Source organism: Amblyomma mixtum, chromosome 4 (genome assembly GCF_055824585.1).
Source record: "Amblyomma mixtum isolate Tamu chromosome 4, ASM5582458v1, whole genome shotgun sequence".
Taxonomy (NCBI): Eukaryota; Metazoa; Arthropoda; class Arachnida; order Ixodida; family Ixodidae; genus Amblyomma; species Amblyomma mixtum.
Genome location: NC_143015.1, coordinates 47,930,290 through 47,950,804, shown reverse-complemented (window position 1 = coordinate 47,950,804; position 20,515 = coordinate 47,930,290). Strand labels below are relative to the sequence as shown.

The following is a 20,515-nucleotide window of genomic DNA, read 5'->3' as shown; positions in this document are numbered from 1 at the left end:
TTCTGATTGGAATCGCTAGTGTATAGATTTGTGTAAAACTCTTCGGCTACTTTAACTATCTTATCCGCATTGCTAATGACATTGCCCACTTTGTCTCTTATCGCATACATCTGGTTTTTACCTATGCCTAGTTTTCACTTAACTGCTTTTAGGCTACCTCCGCTCTTTAGGGCATGCTCGGCTTTCTATATGTGAAACTTCCTGATGTCGGCTACCTTGCGCGTATTTTATATAACCGGTGCTCATACCGTAGACGTACCCGTCGGTACTCTAACAGACAGGTGGCCTTAGCTCTTCGAGCGTCAACTTACCTGCGTTCTAGCCGAGCCCCTGTCGCCTTGCTCTGCTGGCCGAAGCATGATTCCGGAAGACTGGCAGGTGGCGAATGCCCGACTGCATGACCCCTTTGTTACCACTGCGGCGAAGCTGGCCACATGTTGCAGCTATCTCTCTATCCCTGAGCTTCATTTGTGGTTTTCCTTTATGCCCACGCAATCCTGACCTCCCCCGTTAAATGGAAGATTAGCTTCCGACGTGCCGGAGGTACCCCAATCTTCTTCGGCCTGAATGCGACCCACCTACCACTACCCGCTATCGTTAAGCTGAGCCCTCGTCCCTCGACAAGCCGTTCTGGCTTCTCAGCCAGCCCCCGTTTGGAAAACTAGAACCAGTGGCCTGCGGAGGTGAGGCCTTTGAAGAGCGATCAGTCCAAGATCCGCCATCACGTTTACGACCAGATGACGGCTTTCGGACGAGGGCAGTTGGTACTAACAACGGATACGCAACTTCAGACTTACCGATAGCAATTGATAATTTGGCAGTTAAGGACTTTGGTTCATACGGCAACAGACTATTCGGTCACGAGCGATCGGATGGCAACGGAGATCAAGTTTTAAGCGCGTTGACTGGGCCTCGGGTTTCCAACCCACGGATACGTCTACGTTTGCGACTTTGTGGTACTACCGCACTGTTCGCGCGACGTCATACTCGGCATGGGCATCTTGCAAGCTAACGGCACTATTATCAGCTTACAACAGCAGCACGGGACGTTTTCACCGGCACAATCCATTGCACAAACCGACCCAGACGACTCCAGGATGGCCGCCTTGCGTGTTGCTACTGTCGACGTGATGGTGCCGTCGCGGTGGAGCATGATGGTATCAGTGCAAAGCGACTCACCTGGTATCCGCGATGTTCTGGCGGAGAGCAACGTGAGCCTTCTGCCGGAGAAGGGAATCTGCGCTGCAAGCAGGGCTTGTTTGCTTACGAGATAACTGTGCGGCACTCTTCCTCACGAATTTCGGAACCGACTTCCTGCCCATTGCGAAAGGAACAGCCGTCGCATTTGTTACCGTCTTGGTTGACCGCACTGAAATACAGTCTGGAATAACCGTTGCCAGAAGGATGAAATACAGCCACCGTTCTGTCTACTTTGAACATCAATTCTGGCTGGTTGGCGGATCAGAGACAGCGCCTGCTGGAGTTCCTTCAGGATTTTGCTGAGTGATTTGCCACGTCTAGAAAGGTAGGCCGCACCGCAGTAGCCAAACACCGCATTATCGTCGACGACGAGACAAGCTCGGTATCCCGCCACCTATACCGAAAGTCGGCCATGGAACAGAAGCTGTACGGAGCGAAGTGCAAGAAATGCTTACCGATGACATAGTCCAGCCGTCCCCCAGCACCTGTGCTTCGTCTGTGTTGCTGGCGAAGAAAAAATGCAACACTTTGCGATTCTGCTTTGATTATCGCTAGTTAAACTGAGTCACGAAATGCAACATGCACCTAGTGCCATGTACCGATGCAGCCTTAGACCTACTGCGTAATGCTAAATATTTCTCCTCACTCGAACTTAAGAATTGCTACTGGCAGATCGAAGTGGAAGAAAGGGACAGACAGAAGACAGCGTTCGTAACCCCTGATGTCTTTATGAATTCGAAGTGCTGCCCTTCGGCCTCTCTTTTGCGCCAGCAACCTTGCAATGCCTGATCGACACCATCCTCTCGGAACTGAAATGGCAGGACTGCGTAGTGTACCTTGACGATGTCGTCATGTTTGCTCTTCGCTTCGAGGAGCACCTCAACCGGCCTAGAATGGTGCTACAGGCCCTCCATTCCGCGTATTTGACAACAAAACCACACAGATGCCACTTCTGCTTTCAGGACCAACCGTTTCCTAGGTGATCAGTTCTGAAGGCGTTCGTCCAGACCCTAAGAAGACATCCGCTGTAGCACAATACCCGTGCTCGACAGACAAAAAGTCCGTTTGAAGGTTTGAACGTTCTGTGTCTACTGCAGGCATTTCGTCGAAATATTTTCAACAGTTGCCGAGGCCCTTATACTATTTAACAGAGATAATGTCCGTTTTGCATGAGACGAGGATCAAGATGCCGAGTTCAGGGAGCTACGCAGGCGGCTTCAGGCTGTCCCGATACTCGCCGCAACCAAAATTCATACTGATGCCAGTGATCTTGGTCTCGGCGCTATTTTCATCGATGTCAAGATGCCAATCAGAAGGTTATCATCATCATCAGCCTGACTACGCCCACTGCAGGGCAAAGGCCTCTCCCATGTCTCTCCAATTAACCCTGTCCTTAGCCAGCCGCGTCCACCATGTTACAGCAAATTTCTTAATCTCATCCGCCCACCTAATTTTCTGCCGCCCCCTGCTACGTTTGCCTTCTCTTGGAATCCACTCCGTTACCCTTAAGGACCAGCGGTTATCTTGTCTTAGCATTACATGCACTGCCCAAGCCCACTTCTTCCTCTTGATTTCAACTAGGATATCATTAACACGCGTTTCTTCTCTCACCCACTCCGCCTGCTTCCGATCTCTTAACATTACACCTATCAATTTTCTTTCCATAGCTCGCTGCGTTGTCGTTAACTTAAGCTGAACCCTCTTTGTTAGCCTCCACGTTTATGCCCTATGGGTGATTACCGGTAAGATACACCTGTTCTATACTTTTCTCTTGAGGGATATTGGTAAACTGCCATTCATAATCTGAGATAACCTGCCATATGCGCTCCATGCCATTCTAATTCTTCTAGTTATTTCCCTCTCATGATCCGGATCAGCTGTCACTACCTGCCCTAAATAGACATATTCTCTTACTACTTCCAGCACCTGGCTACCAACTGCGAACTGCTGTTCCCTTGCTAGGCTGTAGGCTATCCGGTTTCTCTCGAAAACAGAAGCAAATTACTACACGACAGAGAAGCAATACATTGTGGTAGTAAGTGCTATCAGCAAGTTCAGATCTTATCTGTATGTTAATTGGAAAACCAGCTGAAAGGACGCATCCACAAGCAAGAGAAGTACACAGGGCAACGCTCTCGCTCCTGCTTTTCCTGCTTGTGAACACGTCCTTTCCGCTGGTTTGCCACTTAACATGTAGCAACTGGCCCAACATGCTATGCTTCTTCAACATTATCTGTATGTTCTCCCGTATCGAGCTGTGAATGATCATCGTTTGTTATGCTGGCTTGCCAACCTCAAATACCCCTCGGGCCGGCTTGCGAGGTGGAGCCTCTGGCTCCAAGAATACGACAGCACAGTTGCTTACAAGTCAGGCCGTAAGCACAACGTCGCCGACTATTTGTAACGTGCACCTGTTGACTTTGACCTGCCTGACAATATGGACGATTTTCCATTTTTTGCGGTCATCACATCGTTTGACATGGCGCACCTTCAACGGGCTGATCCCTAGTTGCGCCCGCTCATCGAACACCTCGGGGCCTTGACATCGCTGTTCAACGGGTTTTCGTCTGCGGATTATGCTTGTGTAGCCTCCGAGATCACATGCTGTACAAGAGGAACCTCGCACTTAGCAAGGAAACATATCTTTAGAATGTTCCATCCGAGGTCCCTCTTGCATGCCTGCCACTACGATCTGTTGGCCTGCCATTTTGGTGTCAGCCGAGCATTCGCAAACACTCGTGCGAAGTACTAGTGCCCGAAGTTCCTGTCTTCAGTCGAGCTCTACGCGAAGACGTGCTGTGACTGCCAGCGGCTAAAGACGGCACCTGTGAGACCTGCAGGGCTTCTCCAACCCATACCCCCGCTCACAGCATCTTTCCATCAAGTGGGCATGGATCTTCTAGGCGCATTCCCAGTGTCGTCATCAGGGAACAAATGGGTCGTTGCAGCTACAAACTACTTGACGCTGCCCGCGCTACTCCGACCGCGGCGCCTTAGTTTTTTGTACATACACAGCCTTCGTTCACGGTGCATAATCAATCGTCATTATAGACAGTGGCACCGACTTTCCTCCTGACTTAATGCACGCTCTCTTCGAGCTTACTCACACCAGCCACAGGAAGACCACGACTTATTATCCGCAATCGAACGGACTGACTAAACACCTCAACCAAACACTCGCCATGCTCGCTATGTATGTCGATATTAAACACCGCACGTTTGACGAAGTTCTCCCATATGTAACCTTTGCGAATAATACTGTCACGTTGTAGTGACGGCAGTCCAGCGGTCACGAATACACCAGAAATACTTGCAAACGAAGCTCTTTATTTGGGCTGACTTGCGCCCGCAAAAGAACTGAATCACTCGGTGGCGGCGTAAGCAACAAGCGTGCTCGTCAATCGTCGATCTACGAATGCCCGCTGCTCGCGGCATCGTTCAATTTAAAGCCGGCAAGGAAACTTCGAGATAACAGGTCGAGATCATCTAGAGTAATCTAGAAACAAGTAGATGCAGCTGTTCATGGCTGTGAACAATCTAGATTAGTCCGGTCGCTTCACGCGTCACGAAGAAAAGTGATAACAACCCGTTCCTGCAGCCTTGAGCGTTAACGAACAAACACTACAGTGATACGTGACATTACCCCCGTCCAAAGAAGCATTGTCTCGATGCTTTAAAATGAAAATAAACACGGAGAATGAAAACTTCGAGTCCTTTAGCGTTCATAATATGGCTTCAGGCGTACGACATGTGCGACTTGCGGGCGTGTGCGGCGTCGCTGAGATGCTGTCGTGCCGTCGGGGATGACTTCATAGTCGAGGTCACCGATGCGACGGAGAACCCTGTACGGGCCAAAGTAGCTTCGCAGCAACTTTTCACTCAATCCACGGCGGCGAAGTGGCGTCCATATCCAAACACGATCACCAGGCTTGTAATGCATGTCTCGTCGGCGCAGATTGTAGCGTCGGGCGTCGGTGTGCTGCTGGTCTTGAATGCGAAGCCGCGCAAGTCTTCGGGCTTCCTCGGCGCGATGAAGGTAGGCGGCGACGTCGAGGTTGTCTTCGCCGGAAACGTGCAGGAGCAATGCGTCGAGTGTTGTCGTGGCCTTCCCGCCATATACCAGCTGGAATGGGGTAAACCTGGTTGTCTCCTGGACGGCAGTATTATAGGCGAAGATCACGTAGGGCAGAATGGAGTCCCACGTCTTGTGTTCGGCGTCGATATACATGGAGAGCATGTCGGCGATGGTCTTGTTCAGACGCTCTGTGAGTCCGGTGGTTTGTGGATGATAGGCAGTTGTCCTCCGATGGCTTGTCTGACTGTAGTTGAGAATGGCTTGCGTCAGCTCCGCTGTAAACGCCGTTACTTTATCAGTGATGAGCACATCGGGGGCGCCGTGTAACAGAAGAATGTTCTCCACGAAAAATTTTTCGACTTCTGCTACTGTTCCGTTCGGTAGAGCTTTTGCCTCGGAGTAGCGGGTTAGGTAGTTGGTCGCCACGATGATCCATTTGTTACCCGATGATGAAGACGAAAAGGGGCCGAGGAGGTCCATCCCTATTTGCTGAAAGGGCTTAGTTGGAGGTGGTATGGCGTTCAGGAGTCCGGCTGGTCTAGTCGGAGGCGTTTTGCGTCGCTGACACTCACGGCACGTTTTCACGTAATGGGAAACATCGGCAGCTAACCGTGGCCAATAGTACTTCTCATGGATGCGGTGCAACGTGCGAGCAATACCGAGAAGCCCTGCAGTCGGCTCATCATGGCATGCCTGCATAATTTCTTGCCTGAGATTTTTGGGCACGACAGAAAGATGCACTGTCCTGTTGGGCGCGAAGTTCTTCTTCAGGAGGACATTACTGTGAACGAAGAAGGATGACCGTTGGCGCTTGAACCCTCGTGGAGGCGATGCGGTCTTTCCTTTCAGATAAGCAACTAGGCTTTGCAACTCAGGATCCGAGCGCTGCTGCTGCGCAAAACTGCTCGCGCTTACCGGTCCTAAGAAAGCGTCGTCGTCTTCCTCTTCCGGTGCGGCGTCGACGGGGGCTCGGGACAAGCAGTCCGCGTCGGAATGCTTGCGGCCAGATTTGTAGACTACAGTTATGTCAAATTCTTGAAGACGCAAGCTCCAACGAGCAAGGCGGCCAGAGGGATCCTTCAAATTGGCAAGCCAGCACATAGCATGGTGGTCGCTCACAACTTTGAATGGTCGTCCGTACAGGTAGGGTCGAAATTTGGGCGTGGCCCAAATAATGGCGAGACATTCTTTCTCGGTCGTCGAATAGTTGGCTTCGGCTTTCGACAGTGAACGACTTGCGTACGCGATAACTTTCTCCTGTTTACCATCTTTCTGAACGAGGACCGCTCCTAAGCCCCCACTGTTTGCATCTGTATGAATTTGGGTTTCGGCGTTTTCATCAAAATGTCCGAGCACAGGAGGGGACTGTAAGCGGCACTTCAGCTCTTTGAAAGCTTCCTCTTGCGGCCTTTCCCATTTAAAACGCACGTCAGCCTTGGTAAGTTGGGTGAAAGGTTGAGCGATGTGCGAAAAGTTCTTGACGAATCGCCGGTAATAAGCGCACAATCCAAGGAATGTGCGTATAGCTTTCTTGTCATTAGGCTGTGGAAACTGCGATCACAGCCGTCTTCTGGGGGTCGGGGCGAAATCCATCCTTGAATACGACATGACCAAGGAACAGCAGCTCCTCGTAGGCGAAGTGGCACTTCTCTGGTTTCAGTGTCAGGCCTGAAGACTTAATCGTTTCCAGCAACATCCGAAGCCCTCTGAGGTGGTCTTCAAAGCTTGAGGAGAAGACAACAACGTCATCTAAGTAGACTAGGCAAATCTGCCACTTCAAGCCTGCGAGCACCGTATCCATTACTCTCTGGAACGTCGCTGTGGCAGAGCAGAGGCGGAAGGGCATCACCTTGAACTCGAAGAGTCCGTCTGGCGTGATAAACGCAGTCTTCTCGCGATCTCTTTCGTCGACTTCAATTTGCCAGTAGCCGCTCTTCAGGTCCATCGATGAGAAGTACTTAGCGTTGCATAGCCGATCCAATGTGTAGTCGATGCGAGGGAGGGGGTACACATCCTTCTTCGTAATGCTGTTCAGGCGGCGGTAATCGACGCAGAAGCGAAGGGTGCCGTCTTTCTTTTTCACTAGGACGAGTGGTGCTGCCCAGGGGCTCCTTGATGGCTGGATGACGTCGTCACGTAGCATTTCCTCTACTTGCTTGCGGATAGCTTGACGTTCTATCGGCGACACGCGGTAGGGGCTCTGCCGCAGTGGTCGGGCGTGTTCGTCTGTTACAATGGGGTGCTTGGCAAGCCGGGTTCGTCGCACATTCGATGCTGATGAAAAGCAATCGCTGTACCTTTGAAGAAGACTGCGTATTTGGTCTTGTCTGCTCCGGGGTAATGCCGGGTTGATGTCGAACGTGGGTTGATGGCCTTGGTCAGATGGTTCTGCGGGTTGGTCGGGGAGGGCAAATATGTCTCTGATGTCTGTCAGCTCGTCGAGAACGGCAATCATCGTACCTTTGTATAGATGCCGGTATTGTTCGGTGAAGTTGGTTAGCAGCGCCAGGGCTTGGCCATTTCGGATTTTGGCGACTCTCCTTGCGACGCCCAATCCTCGATCCAGGAGTAGCTGGGTGTTCCCCTCGATGACGCCTTCGGCATTTTTGATGTCTCCAGTACCTATGCAGGCGAGAACACTTAATCGGAGCGGCACGCTCAGTGCTTCGTCGAGGACGTTGAAGGCAACGTAATGAGTCGCGCTCGTCGCAACAGGTATGGCTTCGTCCGTGCAAAGCTTGATCGACTTAGATCGAAGGTCGATGATCGCTCGATGTTCATTCAGGAAGTCCGTTCCCAAAATCACGTCTCGCGAGCATTGCTGTAGGATCAGAAAGTTTGTCGCATAGATTCTCCCATTTACTGTAACTCTCGCGGTGCAGCGTCCTGACGGCGTAATAAGGTCATCACCTGCAGTGCGGATCAGCGGGCCTTCCCAAGTTGTTGTCACTTTCCTGAGTCGGACAGCGAATGGCCCGCTCATGACGAAGTAGTCAGCTCCCGTGTCGACCAAGGCAGTAACCGCGTGACCGTCGATCGTAACTTCACGGTCACTTGTTCGCGTTTTCGTGCTACACGTGGTCTTCGGTGTACGATCTCGGCTTCGTCGGGTAGTGAGGCTGCGGTGGGCGTACTCCGACGTTACTTCTATGGGCAGCGGTAAAGGCGTCAAGGCGTAAAGGCGTCGGTGTTGTCATCGAAGTTTTCGTCGAAGTTGTTGTCGTAGGTGTCGTCGGAGGTGTCGTCGGAGGTGTCGTCGGAGGTGTCGTCGGAGTTGTCGTCGGAGTTGTCGTCGGAGTTATCGTCGGTGGAGGATCTTTGTCCTTGCGCTTAGAAGCAACCTCACCTCCAGAGGCTGCTTTATTCAGTTTAACCTTCGGGGGCTGGGGGAGCGTCCACGCGCCGCGTAACCTCGGGTAGGAGATACAAAGCGCGGTGAAGATGGCGACGGGGAACGTGATAAGCGGCTCGGCGATTAGCATCCTTCCCGACGCAAAAACTGCTCGATTCCGACTGGTCGCTGGCCGGGTCGGGGTCGTGGAGCGTCGTAAGAGAACCCTCGGATGCCCAGTCTTCTGTATGGGTAGTGCCGGAGGACGTGACCGGCTTCGCCACAGTGGAAGCATAGTGGACGGCGCTGGTCGGGAGTTCTCCACTCGTCGCATTTCCTCGTCTGTGTACGGCGCTCGTAGGACGGGCGGGTTGGGGCGAGAGGGCGGCGGTCCAACGCAGCTAGTTATGAGCGATAGGGGCTTGGGTCCCGTCGTCGAGGTGCAGGACGGCGCACTGCTGCGGCGTAAGTCATGACTGGGGGCTGCAGAGGCTGCGTGGATGATGGTGTCACACGCAAGGCCTGCTGAACTTCGCCCCGGATGACGTCAGCGAGCGAAGTAAGCTTCGGCTGCGTTCCCGTTGGCAGCAATCGTCGGAGCTCTTCACGCACAACTTGACGTGTAACCTCCTGCAGGTCATTGTTGTTAGCGTTGTCCAGGCAGCTTGCTGAGAAAACGCGCTGCTGGCGGTCATACTGGCGGGCTCGGGCATCAAGAGTTTTTTCTATCGTGGATGCCTCTTCTACAAATTCCGCGACGGTTTTCGGTTGGTTGCGGACGAGGCCGGCAAAGAGTTGCTCTTTGACTCCTCGCATAAGAAGCTTTACTTTTTCTTCTTCTTTCATGTCTGCGTCGGCACGCCGGAAGAGACGCTTCATCTCCTCAGTGTACATTGCAACGGTCTCGTTTGGATGTTGCATGCGAGCCTGCAGCAGCTGCTGAGCTCTCTCCTTTCGCACGACGTTCGTGAAGACCTTCAGAAGCTCCTCCTTCAAGGTTTCCCAGTTCGTGAGGCTAGCTTCCTCATTCTCAAACCAGATTCTTGCTGGTCCCTCCAAGGCGAAGAAGACGTACCTAAGTTTCGTAGCATCATCCCAGTTGTTGAAGACAGCCACACGGTCGAACTGTTACAGCCATTCTTCGGGGTCGGCGCCAGGCGAAGCGTCGAAGGTTGGTGGCACTCGGGGCTGCTGAAGAATGATTGGAGTCGTCGTCTGGGGCAAGCTCATGGTAGACGTTTCTGCTGGCTTTCGCTTCCGGGTAGGGTCCGGCAGAATCCCGAACTCAGGTGCGTCCCCTTGCAGGTGTCGGCTTGCGCGGTGGACTGGGCTCAGGTCCTGCGGTAGATGACTCAGAGGGCTGGCGTCACGACTTGTAGGGGGTGTCCGGAACATGGAAGGCTAGCCAGCACCTCCACCAGATGTCAAGTTGTAGTGACGGCAGTCCAGCGGTTAGGAAGACACCAGAAATACTTGCAAACGAAGCTCTTTATTTGGGCTGACTTGCGCCCGCAAAATAACTGAATCACTCGGTGGCGGCGTAAGCAACAAGCGTGCTCGTCAATCGTCGATCTACGAATGCCCATGCTCGCGGAATCGTTCAATTTAATGCCGGCAAGGAAACGTCGAGATAACAGGTCGAGATCATCTAGAGTAGTCTGGAAACAAGTAGATGCAGCTGTTCATGGCTGTGAACAATCGAGATTAGTCCGGTCGCTTCTCGCGTCACGAACAAGAGTGATAACAACCCTTTCCTGCAGCCTTGAGCGTAAACGAACAAACACTACAATGATACGTGGCAATACGGCAGAACAGGAAAAAACCAGTCTTACCGCTTTCCAGTTGCCCTTCGGACTGGTGTCACAAATATTCTGGACTCCATTCAACCCACTGGTCCCGGCGAAGATGACAACGACGCCCATTCTGACGTCAGCACACTCGTCCAAGTGGCTGATGAAGCCCGTCAGCTTGCAAGATGCCAAATTCAACACCAGCCAAACAACGACGCAACACCCTCTGACGCCGAGACGCTCGCTATCAACCCGGAGGTTTTGTGGAGATATGGACACCCGTCCGCTCTTACAGACTCTTCGAGAAGCTACTTAGCCGCTACTTCAGTCCATGCGAAATAGTTCGGCGTCTAAGTGACGTCACGTACGAAGTTGTACAGCGGGTCCCAGGATCCTTATCACGGTGGCGCCATCCGACTGGGACTATTGCCGTGCAACTCATGAAACGTTATCACGACAGGCTGCAACCCGCTCTGTTGCGAGCTTAACTGTAGTCTTATACCCTCAGCTCACACCAGTGCACATTACTATACAAGCTTGACGTTCTGCTTGTTGCTGGCGTCCGGCTGCCACATTGACAGAGGGAGTAATGCCGCGTGCTCATGGGACAGCAGGCGACAAGGGCAAAGTGGGCCTGTGGGCGAGTCAGCCATCTTATGTAGTCTTCTCTCCTGTGCGCGAGAGATTTTGGCGGTTTTATTACAATATACAGGAGCATATAGGGCGGCCTGTATACGTCTGGAAAGGATCTCATGTGAAGTCTTTGCTTAAATAGAAATACGTAGAGACACTTGTACCTGCTTACGTGTGAGAAGATGCAAGCCCGCCCACTCAATTAATGAACGCTATCGCTGCGCGCTACAACGTTATATTATCCGATTCCATGCAGCTGGCAATTCTACTTGTGCATAGCTCTGCCTGGCAGCCACAGCGCCGACGCCGCCTTCCTTATGACCTCGGCGCTAACTCCTTAAATGCAGCCGCCCATCTACCGCGCCTGCTCCCCCGTCATCTGCCACATCGGGATGCATCCGGATGCGCCGACCGTCTGAATGAGGCCGCTCTCATATTTACAACTATAGATCACTGGGAATCCTCATAACACTCCTGGCGAATTGGCGCAGCGCTTAAGAGGTGCCCAACTACCCTGAGATGGGAGGTGCTGCCACCGGTAGGACATGTGCGATCGAGGCTGCTATTTGCGAGCAACCTCGCGCGACCAGTCATTATTTAACTTCTAGCAACTTTGGGTGGCAGGTGATGCCACCGGTGAGACAATGTGCAATCCAGGTTTCTCTTCGTGAGCACCCTCACGCGGCCAATCAATAATTTAAGCACCACCTGCCGGGTTGCACGAGAACGCCATATTTTATGGGTACCATGGAGTGTTACCACGCACAAGCACACACAATGGGGCGAGTAAGGCTTCCGGCTTATTGAGGTCAAAACAGATGAGGTCTTAAAGGTTGATTCTAGAAGATTTGAGCTTCTACTGCTAGCACCAGGGCTTCTCACGGTCAGTGTCTCCGTTGCTTAGGCTGCGCCGTTTGCTTTTACTGTGATTGGAGTACTATTATGCCGTGCGACTGGTAAAGGAACTGTGACAAATCAGCGAAGTAGATATATGGAAATTAAGGTGCTCTACCTCCTGGTGAACTTGAAACCGGTTGTTCGGCAGCGGCCGCCGAGAGAATTCGTAGCTATCATCGGAGTGACTCAAGCAGCCTGTACACTGAGATGTATTCGGCGCCAAGTGGTCACTCCTCGACCGACGACGGGCTCGTACCGCTCGGTAGCAAGAAGGGAAGGGCAGACTGCTCAGACAGGCCGAGTCTCCGTGATCAAGCCACCCATCAACGATCATCACTGCGCGAAGTGCGCCGGCATATACCGTCTTGTTTGTGCCACCGCAAGCAATTGACAACCTGGGCCTCCTTAACAGGAATGCCACTACTGCGTGCCTGGAAAACCTCGAACCGAGAGCGATGAAAGACGTGGGGATAAATGCCTACAAAGCATCATTGTCATTGATGTCATCGAGCTAAGGAGACTAGAAAGTTTGACCGCCATCAACAAACTGTGCAGGATCAGCGTCCGCCTCTTTATCTTCCAAGGGAGCTGCACTACTGCCGGCGCAATTGTCACCCTGGACATCGCCGTCTTGGATTATTTGCCCATGTTAATCAAGCCTGCAAGCGATAACTATTCAAAAACCAAGTTGAGCGTCTCGGATGGTATAAATCTCACCTGCAAGTGTGACTGTCTGCTGTCGTACTTGAAGGTTGGGCACTTTCGACACCCAGTTCGCCCTTTAATCTCTAAGCCACTACTGTGGAGGAAAGACATGAGGGTTGATCACGAGAGCGGCATCTGCAAGTACTCCATCATTCAGCCGAGATGCTCTGAGCCACACAGTGTCATTTGGCGAGCGACTGCTTTGAAGTCGTCATCTGCATTGGCCCTCATGAGTCTTTCTCGAAAGTCTGCCCCTGTCTACAGAGTGAACAGGCGGTACAGAAACAAAAGGTGCGAGGCTATTCTACGCAAAACGAGGCCGCTGCAAAGGTGAGACGACGTCGTCCAAACCGCCGAAGATCATCAGAATTGCATGCACCTTTCAAGGGAAGGCAGGTACCGCTACTGCGGCATGTATAGTCTTCGTCAGAAGTTTAGAGCCCAGGGGGTTTGCCTCTGGGCCACACTGCTTTGCTCGTAATGCGCGCTCAGCGTCCCGAAATCTCCTGAAGGTAAGAAGATTTTTCGTCCTGCTCCCTCCGATGCGTAGGACTTCCATGAGTGCTATAGATGCGCCACAATAGTGCTTTGAACCAAACCCCCTGGGCTCTAAACTTTTGACAAAGGCTGTACGTCTCCCCCAAAAAACACTCTAAATCAGGGGAACACTAAATCAGACTCTTGCGACGCCTGACCTACTCTCTCGGATATTAATTGGCCACCCGTACCGAATTCTTGTATCCCCCTGGATCAGAGATGTTGCCGCACTCCCAATTCCATCGTCTACGACTGCTCGAGGCAAAGGCCATGATCCGGGCCGTGACAAATGTCTGCAAGTTATTGCTATGCTCACATCATTAATGAATATCATGCGTGCTCTGATTTCTAGCCTGCGCACATCAGCGGCAAACAACGCACTTCAAGTACTGGACACGCGCTATCTCCAGTTTTGCGGGCCAAATCAACAGCCGCCCTTCGGGCTCCACTCGTGCTCATCAGGCAAGGACCTCTGCATGAATGGCCAGTGGCCACAGCAGTGCACTGCCATCAAGCCCCACAAGGAAGTCTTTTTCTCTGAGGGCGACTGGCTGGGCTAGAGTGACAAACTGCGGCTGCGACCCTCACCTCCTCTATTTTCGTCCTCTATCCCCTCGTCCCTCCCGCCAACTGCAAGGTTGCCAATGGCAACACCCTGCTGGTTGTGGTTGCCTCAAAAACGATGGCCACTGGTTAACGCCTCTTCCTCTATCACTTTGACAAATTCAGCCCACTATTGGGGCAGCATGCCTTCTTAGTACTCTTAACCCGTTTGTGGTTTTCGTATTAAAAACACTGTAACTAGTTCGCATTCTTTTTTATCATATTAGACACTGTGAAACTATACACTTGCTGTGTTTTTCGTTTTATATTCCAACAAAATTTACAGGAGAAAGTTTTTAAAATTTTTCGAAGTCAACGGCTATATTACCTTGTGAATACTTTCAGTATAGGGGCGTTAACTTTTTCATATAGATGCTTTCTAGCTATGGGTATCTATGTTTAGGATTTTATTATTATTTTTTGGAAGCATATGTCCTCAGGTTTTTGTTTTGCAGAATAAACTCCAGTTCTGATCAGTAATGCGCTTAAAAAAGTTTGTTATAATGTAAGTTGAGCCCATATCTAGTGATTGGTTCGATCTGCCGGTGTTGTCTACATTGTTTCTATACAATAAAGTCTTGGGAGCCACCGCTTGTGTCATTCCATCTGGTTTCTTTCGCATCTACCGCTATAGGCCTTGTTTCAATAATGAACCTAAAACACCTTGCCCAGTAATCAGCACCAATATTCTTCCTCACGAATAAGCTCTTTTAATCGTAGTTTAGAAGCGTCTGTGTCGACAGCAAGCCGAAGCCGGTATTCAGGTTAAAAACGTCAGAAGGAGCGGCTTACATGAGGCTTCTCCTTGATGACCACACTGCGGCTTTTTGTTTATTTCATCAACAGAATGGTGGCCCCTTATGAGGATGCTGTCTAACGGCGCGGCGACTGTGCTCTTGTACGGTATGTACTTTCGAAAATACGTTACAGCCCAGATAACACAGTGACAATTTTCATGGTTGTCTCGAAGGAAGCATTTCTTCACGGGAAGTAGCCAAGACAGACAGAAAGACTTTTCATCTCCTGTAACAACATCCCCCAGGAAACTGATTGATATGCAGAAAAAAAATTTGATGTACTGAAATTTGAGGCTAGCTTACTCATTCCAAATATCCGTCTGAACTCGTAACACTCATTAACCTAAGCGGCAGCATGGTCGTCCCTAATTTTAACGCTATACCATTAGGGAGCCTGCGTAGCAGAAAATCCAGCCTCGACGGCGCGGACCTCGTTGAGCGTGAGCGAAAAATTCCCCAAAATTTCCAAAGAAGCAACTTAGGAGGTAGGCGGGTCAGCTGGGTCACGTGACCCTGTGAAGTCCTCAAAAACTACCCACTAGATTGTGTGCACACTGGCCACGTGGCAGATCGGGAAAGGTTGCTGCGAAGAGGAATTTGGGTCGCACAAGTCACACTGGTGACAGCATCTGCCATCGGAGGCCAGTGGCACATTGCATAACAGCTGCACCACTGTACGGGACGTGGTATGATGACTCCCAGAGATGTCTGAATGCAATTAGAGATTTTCGACTTCTGCATATATCGACATTAAACAATTGGCTATCGCGTCATGCCTTTTAACGCGGAGCTTAACTATCCCCTCCAATTCCCGCCTCTTGTTTTTCTCGGTGGCTCTGTAGCATCTGAACGCTGATTTTTTGTACAGAATAGCCTACGAGAAATTTGTAGAGATTCGAAAGTGTAACGAATACTGTGTTTTGTCATTTTTTGTGCCGCGTGGTAATCTGGTAAAAGTAATACTGAAAATAGGACTGCTGTTTGCTTTCAGTTGCGTGCGTCATCCGTTAATGGCTACTGCTAACCGATGTCCACTTTTTCTGCACACATTAGTCGGTAATAAACAGATATCTCTATATGTTCCCATTTCGTGCGAGTGAAACAGTGAAGAGCTTCATAAATTTCCATGGTCGCACAATATTAGCGATGATGAGTTGCTTGGTCATAATTTGAATGAGATTGCGTCGTGCTTGAGACGACATCAAATCGCTACAGAATTCTCGTCACATCGGAATATTCTGCCTCGGCAGAGGACTGTCTGTCGTTTCTTTCCCGCAGAAAAGCTCAAGTGTGGCACTTGAAGTGGGCAAACAGCTTTTCGCTTGTTTATGGAAAGCAGATCTACCGAGTCGAAGTATCTTGCACCTGCATCAATGTGTTCTTGTTGACAGCCTACAAACGTTTAGGCTTGAGGATTTATCAGATCTTGAAGTGAAAGCAAGCTGATACTATCAAGAATGAGAGACACATTTTTTTTTATCATTTAGAGCCTGCACTGACAGCCGACCGTCAAGAACAATGAACTGTGCGACGGAAGCAGATCATGCACAACAGATCACATCGTCAGCTCGATTCGAACAACGTTCTGCGACCCTTTGAGCGCCGGTGCCTAAAAAGTGTTCCTCTAGAGATCACAAATACGGATATTTGAAGAGCAAATTCGGAGAGGGACATCTTTTGCGGTCCTCTTAAGTTGCATTTGAAGTAGTTTGCGGCATCACACTGTTAGAGCCCCTTTTTTAATCGTGGCCATTCCATTATTGTGCGGTACTCAAAAGAAAAAGCTCCATGAAAACCAGTAAATAATGCTCCTTAAAACTCAGCAAAAATGTCTGCATACTAGATGACTAAGATGAACTGGATCAGACACGTTTTTTACTGTTCACGCTTAGCACCGCTTTTTCTTTGCCGAGATTGGAAAATTGCCCAGATGCTAAAAATCCACTTCTATTGATGACTTACTTTTAAGCAGAATTAGTGAAAATGTTCGTGGTTAATAAGGCTTTTCAAACCTCCAAACCTAGAAGTCCTCTCAAAATACGGCCGCTACTATCGTAGAGGTGGAACAGGCAGCCGCTTCTGAACTTCAGGAAACGCTCTACATTCGCTACGGTGGTTCACTTGCTTGCGCAGAATTTTTTTGATGGTTTCCTCGCATAGGGCGATTAGCAGACTTGAAGCGCTCTCTGCATTTATGAAAATACGCACTTACTACCAGCCGACAATGTTGAAGACAAGTTTTATTCCGTTTGGTTTAGGCACAGCTTTACATACCTTCGAATGAATGTCTTGCGATTCAGCAGACATATGGACCAGAGCATCTAGGACACAGAGGCCGAGTCGTCCCTCCTTTTACCGGGAAGCATAGCGGCACATTTCCTGCCCGTGTTGTGACAAAACTACTTTTTGTTTCTAGTTTAGAGCTAAAGAAAGCGAATTACATTGCCTATATCTTTGTCATCAATTTGTCGAACATGAAATACTGCTAAACAGGAGTGCGCGCGGTGGCTCTTACACTATTCAGGGCAAGATTTCCACTATTCCGGTATTTTTGTTCTTACTTCCGGCTGAACATATTTGCTTGCGCAAAGACGAAATTGCTGCTTCAGTGGAGCCTTTGTTTCCTGTGAGATCGTGCAGTGGTGCAAAAAAAAAAACCCTAGACCATTTACAGCACCAAACTAACGCCATCGTGGTTGACCACGCCGCAGAGTGTGAGTCGTACATTCCTTGCGAAAACCACAGCTTTGAACGCTTTTCGGATGCATCGATCTGCAAAGGTCATGAAACGAGAAATGCGAATAATATTTTGCCGCCATTGTTGCACTGCTACTGAGGCAAAATATATATTCACTGCTTTATGCATGTGCCACCATAAGTTATTCACTCGCTACCTCTGTTTCAATAGTGCCCAAAAGATTTTCTCAAGCGGTTGTGATCAGGGGCTAAGCAGCGCATAACTTAGGAGAAAGTTACAATATAAGAAACAGTAGAATTTATGGAAGGGAACGCGAAGCCGGCCCTTGTGTTTTATAGGGAGTCACAATATCATTCGCTGATTAATATCTGATTGAACTATGCACTCGCTCTGTTTTTATGTTGTCTATACAATTACACCAAACTAAATTAGTTTAGTTTATCCCAGAGCAGTGGATATATCAAAAACAAGGCATTCTAACCAGTAACAGAACGAAACGCATTTGTTCAGTGTCTAGCCGTATTTCAAAAATTCACAGAACGCAGTGGAACTAAATGTTCGTATTTATTTGCCGAAGCTCCTGATATGTTTTGGTAAAAACGTACTTGTAGAGCCGGTACGACTTTTGATCCTAAGGAGGTGTATATTGTGCACGAAATTTAAAGAGCAGATTGGCATTTTTCTTTCTTTGTTGTACCAGGTGTTTCAGAGAAGGTGATCACTAATTTTTAAAAATAGGGTTTTTCAGGTAAAGAGAAGCTTTATGCGGCATAGCAATATCAGATTGTGGACATCAAAAAACAGGCGAATCATGTTAACTAGCGAAGTTTTACTCAAATTCTGATTGTTAGTTATGTTTTTCACTATTGCTGAAAAGCGCCCGCTTGCAATTAGTGATTTGTAGCTGGCCGTTAGTAATAACCATATAAGCTTTTAGAATTTCGAAAACGTGATTACCATCGGTGCTTTGGCTCAACTATTTTGGGCCATTTCTGGCACCATTCGAAAACTGCGCACCGGCGGCAAGGCTAAAAGCGACGCCAATCAAATCGCGTCCTTTGTCACGTGGTCGGTACTATCCCGCCCAGACTGGAATACCGTGACATTGCGCGCGTCTGCTGGCGCTGCGCCGATGAAAAGTGATGAGGTGCTCCGACGGCACCAGCGGCGAGCATAAGCTTTGCTGTTGCATGGCAACAGTGATAACCCAGAAACGCCGACATCACATGCAACGCAGCATAAAGCGGTGCAAAGTATTCAGAAATAAAACAAGCATGAAAGCAGCGGAGACAGCTTAGGAAAAGTCTTGGAGTGGTCACCTTGAAGCAGTCTGTCTTCGCTTGAGTTGAGCGATGACATGGCCGCAACTGTTGGCGTCCACTTTTCGACAACTGAAATGATTGACTATGTTACCGCGTACGTGCGCGCGTAGAACGGCGCATCTTCGTACGGTTGTACGAAGATGAGCATCCTGCTTGCCGTTTGCCCTCTCGCTGCACTTTCACAAGAGTCTTCCGTCGTTTTGACAGGACAGGGTCGGCGCACCCTCAACGTCAAATAAATGGCTGTTTTGAGCGAAGAGCCTGGCACTGACGCCTTGGCCTCTGTGAACGCCAACCCACAGGCCAGCGTGAGACAAATCGCCGATGCACTGGGATGCTGTTTCTCGTTTGTTTGCAGAGTTCTCAAAAAGCACAACATGCATCCGCACAAGGTATGCCTACGCAAAGCACTGGGATGGTCTGATTTTCAGCGCCGGCTCGATTTCAGTAGGTGGGGCCTAATTAAATCCGAAGAGAGCCCTGATTTTTTAATACAGCGTAATGTGGACCGATGAAGCGCACTTCTTCACAGATTCCACGGTAAATATGCACAACGGCCATTAATGCTCGGCCGCCAACCCACATTTTGCACGAGGACAAAGACATCAGGGTCGGTGGTCCGCAAATGTATGGTGAGGGATATTTCAAGGACGCATTGTAGGCTCCTACTTTATAAACGGGAACCTCACCGGCAGGAACTACACCGAGTGCATCCTAATTGATATGGTCATGAACTTCGCCCCAGAACTTCCGGTTAACGTGCTTAAGTTGATGTGGTTTAAGCATTACAGGGTTCCGCCACACTCATCCTCTCGTGCTGTGGACTTTCTGGACACGAATTTTTCCAGGCAGTGGATTGGGCGCAGTAGACCGTCTGCTTGGCCTCCTAGGTAACGAGACTTATCTCCCCTGGACTTTTATTGCGAAAGAAATACTACGCTAGGTTTTGAGCCTTCAGCGTGGTGCCGGCGGCAGTCACGTTTGACCTTTAGACGGCCTCCAGTTTGATGACGCGTGGAGGCACTAGCGTCTGTGACGTCATACCAAGTTGAAATCTGAGCTACCAAGTCAGTTCGTAGGCGCGGTCCCATCGGTAGCCACAGAGCGCCGCAGATCCCAGGCAGTAAGAGAAGAATTACGTTCATTTAGAGGAAATGAAAGGCGTCTTACCAACTCTGTGGTTTAGTGGGCACCTCAATAACACTTTAAGCTAATTCCGGCGTTCATTGATGCGCTCTGACATAGACAGCGTTGTAGACTGCGTTGATTGGGAGGAAAGGAAAGGCGCCTTACCAAATCTGTGGTTTAGTGGACACCTCAATAGCACTTTAACCTATTTCCGGCGTTCCGTGCAGCACTCAGGCTTTCGCCTTTCACTTCCTTAGTCGCTAAAGTTGCTCGTAATTTGCTTTCGCAACCTTCCGGGCTTAACCAAGCTAAGCCTCAGCCAATTTTTTTCGCTGGGGATACGTGAAGAATAAGGTTTATACGACGCAGCTCTCCAGCCTTGTTGACCTGAAGCATAGAATTACTGTGGCCTTTACAAACATTCCGCAGGACATGATTGAGCGCTCTCTACGCGCGATGAAATATCGTTTTTTGCTGTGCATTGCCATGGAAGGACAGCCTTTCGAGCACGTGATGTTATGCTTTTGTATGGTACAGGTCGATGGAAAGAAATGCGAAGAATGCAGAGCCTAGGCACTTCGGTATTCTTGTTTCTTTTCATTGCGCTTTTACTTTGATGGCAGCAGATATACGCTAGATTCTTCCGTGATGTATCCTAGGGCACCTCTAAGGTGCCCATCCCGGAAAAAGCGCCATGAAAAGAAATTCGAGCCGCGGAGAGTGTGGGCGTCGCGTTCGCATTTCTTTCCATCGCGATAGTATACAGCGTAGTTTCCGACTGAGACACGCATTTTCTTCT

The 20,515-nt window shown here is 49.9% G+C and overlaps 1 pseudogene; it reads right to left on the bottom strand.

The window, feature by feature from the left end:
• Window positions 1–20,515, bottom strand: part of LOC149346435 (uncharacterized) — a 56,844-nt pseudogene that overhangs the window by 25,053 nt on the left and 11,276 nt on the right.